The sequence below is a fragment of the Syngnathus typhle genome, linkage group LG9 (assembly GCF_033458585.1).
Source record: "Syngnathus typhle isolate RoL2023-S1 ecotype Sweden linkage group LG9, RoL_Styp_1.0, whole genome shotgun sequence".
Classification (NCBI taxonomy): Eukaryota; Metazoa; Chordata; class Actinopteri; order Syngnathiformes; family Syngnathidae; genus Syngnathus; species Syngnathus typhle.
Window position 1 is genome coordinate 15210001 of NC_083746.1, and position 13016 is coordinate 15223016.

General features: G+C 55.5%; 1 protein-coding gene and 1 non-coding gene across 2 annotated transcripts in view; one reads left to right on the plus strand and one right to left on the minus strand.

Moving 5' to 3' along the window:
- The window catches only part of LOC133160169 (uncharacterized), a 143350-nt gene that overhangs the window by 29425 nt on the left and 100909 nt on the right, over positions 1-13016 (plus strand). The window lies entirely within an intron of this gene.
- On the minus strand, positions 9626-9776 carry LOC133160272 (5.8S ribosomal RNA). The gene has a single exon (XR_009715855.1). It is a non-coding gene; the product is annotated as a 5.8S ribosomal RNA (ribosomal RNA).

Below are 13016 nucleotides of genomic sequence, written 5' to 3' on the forward strand. Positions count from 1 at the left end.
ATGTCAGAATAGCCTCCCAGAGCTGCTGTTTGGAAGTGAACTGCCTCCCACCCTCGTAGATCTTTTGCTTGACGATGCTCCAAAAGTTTTCAATAGGATTGAGGTCAGGGGAGGATGGGGGCCACACCATCAGTTTCTCTCCTTTTAGTCCCATAGCAGCCAAAGATGCTGAGGTATTTCTTGCAGCATGAGATGGTGCATTGTCATGCATGAAGATGATTTTGCTACGGAAAGCACGGTTCTTCCTGTTGTACCATGGACGAAAGTGGTCAGTCAGAAACTCCACATACTTTACAGACGTCATTTTCACGCCTTCAGGGACCCTAAAGGGGCCAAGCAGCTCTCTCCCCATGATTCCGGCCCAAAACATGACTCCGCCACCTCCTTGCTGACGTCGCAGCCTTGTTGGGCTATGGTGGCCGTCCACCAACCATCCACGACTCCACCCGGCACGGCACTCATCAGTGAACAGGACTGTCTGAAAATTAGTCTTCATGTAATCCTGGGCCCACTGCAGCCGTTTCTGCTTGTTCGCGTTGTTTAGGGGTGGCCGAATGGAGGGTTTCCGCATAACTGCAAGACTCTGGAGGATCCTACACCTCGACGTTCGTGGGACTTCACAGGCACCAGCAGCGTCGAATATCTGTGTTTGCTCGTCTGTAGTGGCATCTTAGCAGCCGCCCTCTTAATTCGATGTTTTTGTCTTGCAGAAATCTTCCTCGTTGTGCCTTTATCTGCACGAACCCGCGTGTGCTCCGAATCAGCGACAAATGTCTTTACAGTTCGATGGTCACGCTTAAGTTTTCGTGAAAACATCTGGAGCGGCTAGCGTGCTATCGGGCGGATCGGGCCATTGTACAAGGGGGGAAATCTCGTGGAGGTGGAATATGCGTCTACATCCGTGACGAATGGTGCCGGGACTCTGTAGTGGTATGCAAGCACTGCTCGCCACTGGCGGAGTTCGTGATCATTAAGTGCCGTCCTTTTTACCTGCCAAGGGAATTTACCGCGATTCTGCTAGTCGCGGTTTACATCCCGCCTTCCAACATCGAAGGCGACAGGGTCGCGGCTCTTAGTGAACTGTACCAGGCTGTCAGTGAACAAGAGACAGCGCACCCTGACGGTTTCACCATCTTCGCTGGGGATTTTAATCATGCTAACCTGAAGTCTGTTTTTCCGAGGCTTCACCAGCATGTTAATTTTCCTACGCGTGGCGACAGCTTCCTGGACCGGGTCTACTCTTCGCATAAAGGAGCTTTCAAAGCCGCCCCCCTCCCCCATCTTGGACTTTCTGACCATATCACTGTTATGCTTTTGCCCGCATACAGACAAATGGTGAGAGCGTCCAGGCCGGTTCGCAAGCAGGTACGGGTGTGGCCTGAGGGTGCCTCTGATGCACTGCGTGACTGCTTTGGCTGTACTGACTGGAACATGTTTAGGAGGGCTGCCACTTGCGACGATCGGACAGACATTGAGGAGTATACTGACTCTGTTTCCTCCTACATCAGGAAGTGCATTGAGGATGTGACTCTCTCAAAATCCATCATCGCTCGGGCTAACCGGAAGCCATGGCTGACAGGGGCTGTCTTCAGGCTGCTGAGGGCCAGGGACAAAGCCTTTAGAGCAGGGGATGAGGCTGGCTTGAGGACTGCGAGGGCCGACCTGTCCCGGGGCATCAAAGAAGCAAAGAGGGCGTTCTCGTGCAAAATTACCGCCCACTTCAAGGACAGCAGGGACGCACGGAGCCTTTGGCAGGGCATTCAGACCATCACGGATTACAAGCCCGCGCAGCAGAGCTGTGAAGGCGACGTCCGTCTGCTCAATGACCTCAACCGCTTCTTTGCTCGCTTCGACGCTCAGAACAGCACTTGCCCGCTGAAGGCCACTCCCCCTTCACACGAGCTGCCCCTGTGCCTCTCCGCCGACAGCGTGAGGAGGGCGCTTGCCGCCATCAACATCCGTAAGGCGGCGGGCCCTGACAACATCCCGGGTCGGGCGCTGAAGGACTGCGCTGGTGAGCTGACGGATGTCTTCACGGACATCTTTAACACTTCCCTGCAGCAGGCCATCGTCCCGTCGTGTTTCAAAGCTGCCACCATCGTACCTGTGCCGAAGAAACCCGCTCCGTCCTGCTTCAATGACTACCGCCCCGTGGCACTTACGCCCATCATCATGAAGTGCTTTGAGCGGCTTGTCATGGAGCACATCCGATCCGTTCTCCCGCCCACCATTGACCCCTTACAGTTTGCGTACCGAGCCAAGCGGTCTTCGGAGGATGCCATCTGCTCTGCCCTCCACTCGGCCCTCACCCACCTGGAGAGGAGGGACTCGTATGTGAGATTGCTGTTTGTGGACTTCAGTTCTGCCTTCAACACCATTGTGCCACAACGCCTCATCAGCAAACTTGACGCGCTGGGCCTCAGTACCTACCTCTGCAACTGGCTACTGGACTTCCTCTGTCAGAGGCCACAGGTAGTACGTGTTGGCGACAAAATCTCCGCCAGCATCACGCTGAGCACGGGGGCCCCCCAAGGCTGCGTGCTCAGTCCGCTGCTCTTCACCCTCCTGACGCATGACTGCACTGCAACCTGCAGCGACAACCGTATCGTGAAGTTTGCTGACGACACGACTCTGGTGGGTCTCATCACCAAGGGAGACGAGACTCAATACAGGCTTGAGGTTGACCTTCTGACCACGTGGTGCAGGGACAACAACCTCCTGCTGAACGTCGACAAGACCAAGGAGATTGTTGTGGACTTCCGGAAGGGTCACACCCAACACCTGCCGCTGACCATCGACGGTGCTGTGGTGGAGCGAGTGAGCAGCGCCAAGTTCCTGGGGGTGCACATCAGTGAGGATCTCTCCTGGTCCACCAACACCGCATCACTGGCAAAGAAAGCCCAGCGCCGCCTGTACTTCCTGCGGAAACTTAGGCGAGCGAGCGCTCCTCCGGCCGTCATGACTGCATTTTACCGCGGCACCATTGAGAGCGTCCTCTCCAGCTGTATTGCTGTTTGGGGTGGCGGCTGCACTGACTACAACTTGAAGGCCCTGCAGCGCATAGTGAACACTGCTGGTAAGATTGCTGGTGCTTCGCTCCCCTCCTTGAAGGACATTTACACCTCCCATCTCACCCGCAAGGCGACCACGATTGTGAGTGATGCGAGTCACCCCGCTCACTCTTTGTTCGAGCTTCTGCCCTCTGGGAAGAGGTACAGAAGCCTGCGCTCCCGCACCTCCAGACTCTCAAACAGCTTCATACTCCAGGCTGTTAGGATCCTGAACTCGCTCCCCCGTTCTGCGTAGCGTCCTGTACTTTCACTGTCTGAACTGTCTGAATGCACACTGGCTCTTATTATTTATTATTTGTTATTACTCTTATTTATTGTTTGTGCCTTTTTGTTTATGATGTTTTTTACTTTTGCGCTATGCTTGCTGGCTCCGTTATTTATTGTGTTATCTGTTTATTTATTATTTATTCATCACTCTTACTATTGATTGTTAGAATTTTTGCCTTCTTGTTTTTATATTGTGTCGCGTACATGTCTATCGTGTTATGTGTCTCGTCACCGTGGGATAGAGAAAAACGTAATTTCGGTCTCTTTGTGTGTTGTGACATGTGGAGAGATTGACAATAAAGCTGACTTTGACTTTGACTTTGACTTTGACTTTGAAATATCGAAGGTCTTCATACCTTGTCCAAGGCATTGAACGATTTCACGCTTTTCGACAGCAGAGAGATCCTTTTTCTTCCCCATGGTTGATCGAAATGGCCGAACGCTTAAAAACGCGGAACTTAAGTAGACTTTCCTTAATTGGGCTCACCTGGCAGACTATCACGTGACTATCACGTGACTGAGATTGATTTCAGTCATTTAAAGAGACATACAATACCGAGACATACAATACCGTCCCTGAGTTTACTTGAAAAACAAAAAATGTAATCTTTATGACACTTAAATACAATTTGCATAATAATTTGGAACAAGGCACCGTGTTCCAAATTATTATGCAAATGATATTTATCTCAGATTTTCCTAAATAGTCGATGCGAATGAGTCAGCATAATTCTCAAGTCATCAACCATTAGTTTAATGAATTCGAATGTTATTGAACAAACCTCCCAATGATAACAGAATTTTTCAAAAAATGTAATCTTTATGACACTTAAATACAATTTACATAATAATTTGGAACACGGTGCCGTGTTCCAAATTATTATGCAAATGATATTTATCTCAGATTTTCCTAAATAGTCGATGCAAATGAGTCAGCATAATTTTCAAGTCATCAACCATTAGTTTAATGAATTCGAATGTTATTGAACAAACCTCCCAATGGCGGTGTAATGCTATTTTCGACCGGCTGGCGGGGCTTCCTTGAATGCCAGTCCGCCTTTCGAGCTGTCCTGCCCGGCGTGGGTTAGTGTCCGCGCCCCGTAACATTATGGAAGCTAAAATAATAAAAAAAAAATAAAAAAGAAATCTAAGTGCGAGTGCTGGTGTATTTACTCGTCGTGTCCACCGGAGGGAGGCAACTCCCCGCCGCAGCTGCAGCGGCAGCTTTGAAAAGTCACCCCGGCCGCCTGGAGCTCTGCGCGGGGGCCGTGCTGCGTCCCGTGCGAGGTACCAGGTCGCGCTGCGCCGTCTGTCTGGCCTCCTCGGGCGTAAAAAGCGAGGGGGAAGGCCCCCAAAGCACCGGCTGGAGCTCCGCAAAAAGCTCCATAACGTGTTAAAAATGCTTAGCCGCGTCCCTGGAAGCCTCCTCGGGCGTAAAAAGCGAGGGGGAAGGCCCCCAAAGCACCGGCTGGAGCGCCGCAAAAAACTCCATAACGTGTTAAAAATGCTTAGCCGGGTGCCTGGAAGCCTCCTCGGGCGTAAAAAGCGAGGGGGAAGGCCCCCAAAGCACCGGCTGGAGCTCCGCAAAAAGCTCCATAACGTGTTAAAAATGCTTAGCCGGGTGCCTGGAAGCCTCCTCGGGCGTAAAAAGCGAGGGGGAAGGCCCCCATAGCACCGGCTGGAAGTCCTCAAAAAGCTCCATAACGTGTTAAAAATGCTTAGCCGCGTCCCTGGAAGCCCAATCGGGCGTAAAAAGCAAGGCGGAACGGCCCTTGAGCTCCATGCAGAAGTCCTCAAAAAGCTCCATGTGTTAAAAATGCTTAGCCGGGTGCCTGGAAGCCTCCTCGGGCGTAAAAAGTGAGGGGGAAGGCCCCCATAGCACCGGCTGGAAGTCCTCAAAAAGCTCCATAACGTGTTAAAAATGCTTAGCCGAGTCCCTGGAAGCCCAATCGGGCGTAAAAAGCAAGGCGGAACGGCCCTTGAGCTCCATGCGGAAGTCCTCAAAAAGCTCCATAACGTGTTAAAAATGCTTAGCCGGGTGCCTGGAAGCCTCCTTGGGCGTAAAAAGTGAGGGGGAAGGCCGCCATAGCACCGGCTGGAAGTCCTCAAAAAGCTCCATAACGTGTTAAAAATGCTTAGCCGCGTCCCTGGAAGCCCAATCGGGCGTAAAAAGCAAGGCGGAACGGCCCTTGAGCTCCATGCGGAAGTCCTCAAAAAGCTCCATAACGTGTTAAAAATGCTTAGCCGGGTGCCTGGAAGCCTCCTCGGGCGTAAAAAGTGAGGGGGAAGGCCCCCATAGCACCGGCTGGAAGTCCTCAAAAAGCTCCATAACGTGTTAAAAATGCTTAGCCGCGTCCCTGGAAGCCCAATCGGGCGTAAAAAGCAAGGCGGAACGGCCCTTGAGCTCCATGCGGAAGACCTCAAAAAGCTCCATAACGTGTTAAAAATGCTTAGCCGGGTGCCTGGAAGCCTCCTCGGGCGTAAAAAGTGAGGGGGAAGGCCCCCATAGCACCGGCTGGAAGTCCTCAAAAAGCTCCATAACGTGTTAAAAATGCTTATCCGCGTCCCTGAAAGCCCAATCGGGCGTAAAAAGTAAGGCGGAACGGCCCTTAAGCTCCATGCGGAAGTCCTCAAAAAGCTCCATAACGTGTTAAAAATGCTTAGCCGGGTGCCTGGAAGCCTCCTCGGGCGTAAAAAGTTAGGCGGACCGGCCGGCGGGGCTTCCTTGAAAGCCAGTCCGCCTTCCGAGCTGCCCTGCCGGGCGTGGGTAAGTGTCCGCGCTACATTATGGAAGCAGAAAAATAAAATAAAATAAAAAAATTCTAAGTGCGAGTGCTGGTGTATTTACTCGTCGTGTCCACCGGAGGGAGGCAACTCCCCGCCGCAGCTGCAGCGGCAGCTTTGAAAAGTCATCCCGGCCGCCTGGAGCTCCGCGCGGGGGGCGTGCTGCGTCCCGTGCTTGGTACCGGGTCGCGCTGCGCGGTCAGCCGAGCCGAATCGGGCCCGCTGGAAGCCTAATAATGCTCCGCGATCACCGCCGCGGTGCGTAAAAAGCGTCCACCCGCTCTGCTGGTTTTTTTACCGGCCACCTCGCCCGTGTGCGCGGCCTCCCGGTGAACCCGGGAGCGCGTGGGGAAGTCACAAAGTTCCGTCCGGCCGCTTCGGGTGCGTTCGCGGCCCGCTGGAAGTCATTCATGCTCCGCGATCACCGCCGCGGTGCTTAAAAAGCGTCCATCCCCTCTCCTGGAGCTTTTTTCCGGCCACCTCGCCCGTGTGCGCGGCCTGCCGGTGGCCCCGGGAGCGCGTGGGGAAGTCACAAAGTGTCGCCGGAGCGGAGAGTAGGCCAATATGCTCTAAGTTGGAATGCGGGTGTATTTACTCGTCGTGTCCGCACGAGGGAGGCAACTCCCCGCTGCCGCGGCAGCGGCAGCGCTGAAACGTCATCCCGGCCGCCTGCAGCTCTGCGCGGGGGGCGTGCTGCGTCCCGTGCGAGGTACCAGGTCGCGCTGCGCCGTCTGCCTGGCCGCTTTGGGCCCGTTGGACGCCTAATAATGCTCCGCGATCTCCGCCGCGGTGCTCAAAAAGCGTCCTTCCGCTCTCCTGGAGCTTTTTTCGGCCATCTCGCGCGTGTGCACGCACTCCCAATGGCCCCGGGAGCGCGTGGGGAAGTCACAAAGTTCCGTCGGACCGGAGACAATTTCACCTCGGTCTACCTTAAGAGAGTCATAGTTAGTCTCGCCGTTTGCCCGCTTTACCACGGCGCGTCCGCCAGACGGCGCTGATCTTCCAGCAGAGCGGACACGTGTCTAGCCGACCTCCTGGTACCCTACCCTGGGACAAAAGTTAGGCGGAGAGCCTACCAGAGCACCGGCTGGAAGTCCCCCAAAATATCCACATTCTGTTTAAAAATGCTTAGCCGGGTGCCTGGAAGCCTCCTCGGGCGTAAAAAGCGAGGGGGAAGGCCCCCAAAGCACCGGCTGGAGCTCCGCAAAAAACTCCACATTCTGTTTAAAAATGCTTAGCCGGGTGCCTGGAAGCCTCCTCGGGCGTAAAAAGCGAGGGGGAAGGCCCCCAAAGCACCGGCTGGAGCTCCGCAAAAACCTCCATAATCTGTTAAAAATGCTTAGCCGGGTGCCTGGAAGCCTCCTCGGGCGTAAAAAGCGAGGGGGAAGGCCCCCAAAGCACCGGCTGGAGCTCCGCAAAAAACTCCACATTCTGTTTAAAAATGCTTAGCCGGGTGCCTGGAAGCCTCCTCGGGCGTAAAAAGCGAGGGGGAAAGCCCCCAAAGCACCGGCTGGAGCTCCGCAAAAACCTCCATAATCTGTTAAAAATGCTTAGCCGGGTGCCTGGAAGCCTCCTCGGGCGTAAAAAGTGAGGGGGAAGGCCCCCAAAGCACCGGCTGGAGCTCCGCAAAAAACTCCATAATCTGTTAAAAATGCTTAGCCGCATCCCTGGAAGCCCAATCGGGCGTAAAAAGTTAGGCGGAACGGCCCTGAAGCTCCACACAGAAGTCCCAAAAAAGCTCCATGATTGGTTAAAAATGTCCCTGGAAGACCAATCGGGCGTAAAAAGTTAGGCGGAACGGCCCTGAAGCTCCACACGGAAGTCCCAAAAAAGCTCCATGATTGGTTAAAATGCTTAGCCGCATCCCTGGAAGCCCAATCGGGCGTAAAAAGCTAGGCGGAACGGCCCTGGAGCTCAGCCTGGAGGTCCTCAAAAAGCTCCATAATTGGTTAAAAATGCTTATCCGCGTCCCTGGAAGCCCAATCGGGCGTAAAATGTTAGGCGGAACGGCCTTGGAGCTCAGCCTGGAGGTCCTCAAAAAGCTCCATAATTGGTTAAAAATGCTTATCCGCGTCCCTGGAAGCCCAATCGGGGGTAAAAAGCTAGGCGGAACGGCCCTGGAGCTCAGCCTGGAGGTCCTCAAAAAGCTCCATAATTGGTTAAAAATGCTTATCCGCGTCCCTGGAAGCCCAATCGGGCGTAAAATGTTAGGCGGAACGGCCCTGGAGCTCAGCCTGGAGGTCCTCAAAAAGCTCCATGATTGGTTAAAAATGCTTATCCGCGTCCCTGGAAGCCCATTCGGGCGTAAAAAGTTAGGCGGAACGGCCCTGAAGCTCCACACGGAAGTCCCAAAAAAGCTCCATGATTGGTTAAAAATGCTTATCCGCGTCCCTGGAAGCCCAATCGGGCGTAAAAAGTTAGGCGGAACGGCCCTGAAGCTCCACACGGAAGTCCCAAAAAAGCTCCATGATTGGTTAAAAATGCTTAGCCGCATCCCTGGAAGCCCAATTGGGCGTAAAAAGTTAGGCGGAACGGCCCTGAAGCTCCACACGGAAGTCCCAAAAAAGCTCCATGATTGGTTAAAAATGCTTAGCCGCATCCCTGGAAGCCCAATCGGGCGTAAAAAGTTAGGCGGAACGGCCCTGAAGCTCCACACGGAAGTCCCAAAAAAGCTCCATGATTGGTTAAAAATGCTTAGCCGCCTCCCTGGAAGCCCAATCGGGCGTAAAAAGTTAGGCGGAACGGCCCTGAAGCTCCACACGGAAGTCCCAAAAAAGCTCCATGATTGGTTAAAAATGCTTATCCGCGTCCCTGGAAGCCCAATCGGGCGTAAAAAGTTAGGCGGAACGGCCCTGAAGCTCCACACGGAAGTCCCAAAAAAGCTCCATAAGACCAGCGGGCCGTCGAAAATGCTCTGGAAGCCTCGCCGGGCATCGCTCGCGGCAGCCGGGGTAGCTCTTAGGTACCAGGGGCGAGCGCTCAGGTACCAGGGGCGAGCGCTGAGGTACCAGGAGCGACCGCTCAGGTACCAGGGGTAAGCTCTGATGCAGTACCGGCTTTGGTCTGTTGGTGCGCCAGAGTACGATGAGTTGGTCCCCCTAGTTACTGCACTCATCCCCTTTACCCCCTAATCGCAAAATATAGTCGGCACGTATGCGCAGAAGAGTTTTGTTTCTTTTTGAAAATTTTTCTAAGTGCCAGCGGATGCTGGCACACGAACTGTCCGAGCTACGACGGTTCCCCGGTCGGACAGCGACGGTGAAAAAGCGGTCCTGGAGGTCCGAAAAAATTTTGCGAATATTTTCTAAATGTCACCGAGGGCTGACACGCAATCTATCCGAGGCGCGCTGGTTCCCCGGTCGGATCCGAATGTCGAAAATTCGGCCTCTCCACCACGGAGGTCGGTGAGAATTTCAGAATATTTTCTAAGTGCGAGCGTGGGCTGCCGCACAACTTGTCCGAGTGGCGACGGTTCCCCGGTCGGCCGCGAATGTCGAAAATTCGGCCTCTCCACCACGGAAGTCGGGACGGACCCGGGGCCGCAAAGTGCGTTCGAAGTGTCGATGATCAATGTGTCCTGCAATTCACATTAGTTCTCACAGCTAGCTGCGTCCTTCATCGACGCACGAGCCGAGTGATCCACCGCTAAGAGTTGTACATTGTTTTTCGTTTCCGACGCGAGCTTTCGAGGCGGACGGGGAGATGGCGTTACGCCGCGCGCGGACCCTCTGCCGGCGCGCAAAGATGCCGGGGCTTGCTGGCGCGGTCGCCGCCGTCCAAACCGCCGGACGGGGAAGCTGGCGTTACGCCGCGCGCAGACCCTCCGCCGGCGCGCAAAGACGCCGGGGCTTGCTGGCGCGGTCGCCGCCGTCCACCGCCGCGCTCCCCTCAGCAGCGCGCCGTGGTTGCCAAGTTCCAACGATCAAAAATATGTTTTTTCCGACCTTCCGGCAACGGGTGCCACCCACCCGCCTCAGAACGTGCGTGTGGTGTGGACATTAAACCCCCCAGGGTCCGCCGAAGGCGGGCCGCGAGTTGGGTACCCGCCGCAATGGGTTATAGTTCCGAGTGGGAGGCCTCCGATGACACCGGGCCCGACCCCGGCCGTGGCCAACCCGAGACCAATTCAAGACAGCGAGGTAGAGTCCGGCCGGCGCTAGTCGAGCGGGCGCGCAGGGGCGGGGGGCGGACGGTGACGTCGCGCGACGGTGGGCGGGGGGCCGACGCCGGTGTGACGACCGGGCCTTCCCCACACACGACGCACGCGCGCGGGCCACATACCGACCAACCGCTTACCCGCGCGCCGGCGCCGGGGTCAATCTCTCTCACATTGTTTGGGCGCGGCAGGCGAGGAGGCCGGCTCCGCGCGCCGGCGCCGCCCGCCCAGGTGTGGCCCCGGGTCCGTCCCGGGCCGGCCGACCGCCCGCACTGGCCGTCCGGTTCCGGAGACGTCCGGGTTACCCTCCTGGGTGGGCCAGTCCTTCCTCCGTCATCCTCCGCTCATCGCTTTGGTCTAAGGGGCCGGGGGCCACCCCGCGCACCGGCACCGAACGCCCCCCGGCTAAGGCGGGGGCGAACGAGTGCGTGAGCCGCGGGAAAAAGTCCCTTCCCCCGTCGTCCTAGGCGGCGCTCCGGGCTAGGGCGGGGAGAGTCGGCGGAAGCCTTCCCCCCCGCACGCCTTTCGCCCTCGGCTGTGCGTTTGACGCGGGCCGCTGCTCCCGCTCCAATCTCCGGTAATGATCCTTCCGCAGGTTCACCTACGGAAACCTTGTTACGACTTTTACTTCCTCTAGATAGTCAAGTTTGATCGTCTTCTCGACGCGGCCGCCGGCTCCGTGACCGGCCTCGGCGGGGCCCATCCGAGGACCTCACTAAGCCATCCAATCGGTTGTAGCGACGGGCGGTGTGTACAAAGGGCAGGGACTTAATCAATGCGGGCTTATGACCCGCGCTTACTGGGAATTCCTCGTTGGTGGGAAATAATTGCAGTCCCCAGTCCCTATCACGAGCGGGGTTCATATGGTTACCCGCGCCTCTCGGCGCAGGGGATGTGGCACACACTCGTCCGCTCAGTGTGGCGCGCGTGCAGCCCCGGACATCTAAGGGCATCACAGACTTGTTATTGCTCAATCTCGTGTGGCTGAACGCCACTTGTCCCTCTAAGAAGTTGCCCGCCGACCGCTCGAGGGCGGCGTAACTATTTAGCATGTCGGAGTCTCGTTCGTTATCGGAATTAACCAGACAAATCGCTCCACCAACTAAGCGATTCTCACTGTGGCCAGTTCAGACCCGTAGGACGCTGACGTCGCTTGGCAAGCGGCTCCCGTCGGTCGGTCGGGGGACGGACGGTTCGCGTGAGGGTTGGGGACGAAGCTCGGGAAGAGCGAACTCGGCAACGGGGGTGGCACGTCGGTCGGGCTTGGCCAGCGGGGCCCGAGGATGAACCGTGCGGGCAACGGCGGTGGTCCGGGGGAAAGGCGTCGGCCTCCCAGGCCCGAGCTGGGGGAACGTGCGATGACCCAGGCGGGAAGCTGCGCCCCGTCCGAGTCAGACTCGGTCGTTGCGGCCCGCTGAGGCTCGCTTCGTTTCCGTAAAGCGGGGGTCGGGGGCGCGGCGCTGTGCAGGCGACTTGCCCGCGCGAGGCACGCGCGCCGAGGCCCAAGCGGGAAGCTGCGCCCCGTCCGAGTCAGACTCGGTCGTTGCGGCCCGCCGGTCTCGCGCTGCGGCCAGGATGCGGAGTTGGATCGACACTGGTGGGAGCCGGGGGGTCGAAGGGGTTCCGGCCGCCCCGCCGTTCTCAGCGCCGCTGTCACCCAGACGGGAAGCTGCGCCCCGTCCGAGTCAGACTCGGTCGGTGCGGCCCGCTGTGGCCAGCTGGCAACTACACCGTGTTCCAAATTATTATGCAAGTGATATTTATCTCAGATTTTCCTAAATAGTCGATGCAAAATGAGTCAGCATAATTTTCAAGTCATCAACCATTAGTTTAATGAATTCTAATGTTATTGAACAAACCTCCGAATGATAACAGAATTTTTCAAAAATAAAAAACTTAAAATGCACAAAATGCACTGTTCCAAATTATTACGCACAACAGAGCTTTATAACATTTTATAGGTTGTTATGAACTGAAATGCTCATCTTTAGAATTTACAGCATTAGGAGGTCATATTTACTGAAATCAAAAGCTATTTCAATCAAAAACAAACAAGTTACATTTTAACATAGGACCCTTTATTTAATAGCAGCTTCACAATTCTTGCATCCATTGACCTTGTGAGTTTTTGGACAGTTTCTGGTTGAATTTCTTTGCAGGATGTCAGAATAGCCTCCCAGAGCTGCTGTTTGGAAGTGAACTGCCTCCCACCCTCGTAGATCTTTTGCTTGACGATGCTCCAAAAGTTTTCAATAGGATTGAGGTCAGGGGAGGATGGGGGCCACACCATCAGTTTCTCTCCTTTTAGTCCCATAGCAGCCAAAGATGCTGAGGTATTTCTTGCAGCATGAGATGGTGCATTGTCATGCATGAAGATGATTTTGCTACGGAAAGCACGGTTCTTCCTGTTGTACCATGGACGAAAGTGGTCAGTCAGAAACTCCACATACTTTACAGACGTCATTTTCACGCCTTCAGGGACCCTAAAGGGGCCAAGCAGCTCTCTCCCCATGATTCCGGCCCAAAACATGACTCCGCCACCTCCTTGCTGACGTCGCAGCCTTGTTGGGCTATGGTGGCCGTCCACCAACCATCCACGACTCCACCCGGCACGGCACTCATCAGTGAACAGGACTGTCTGAAAATTAGTCTTCATGTAATCCTGGGCCCACTGCAGCCGTTTCTGCTTGTTCGCGTTGTTTAGGGGTGGCCGAATGGAGGGTTTCCGCATAACTGCA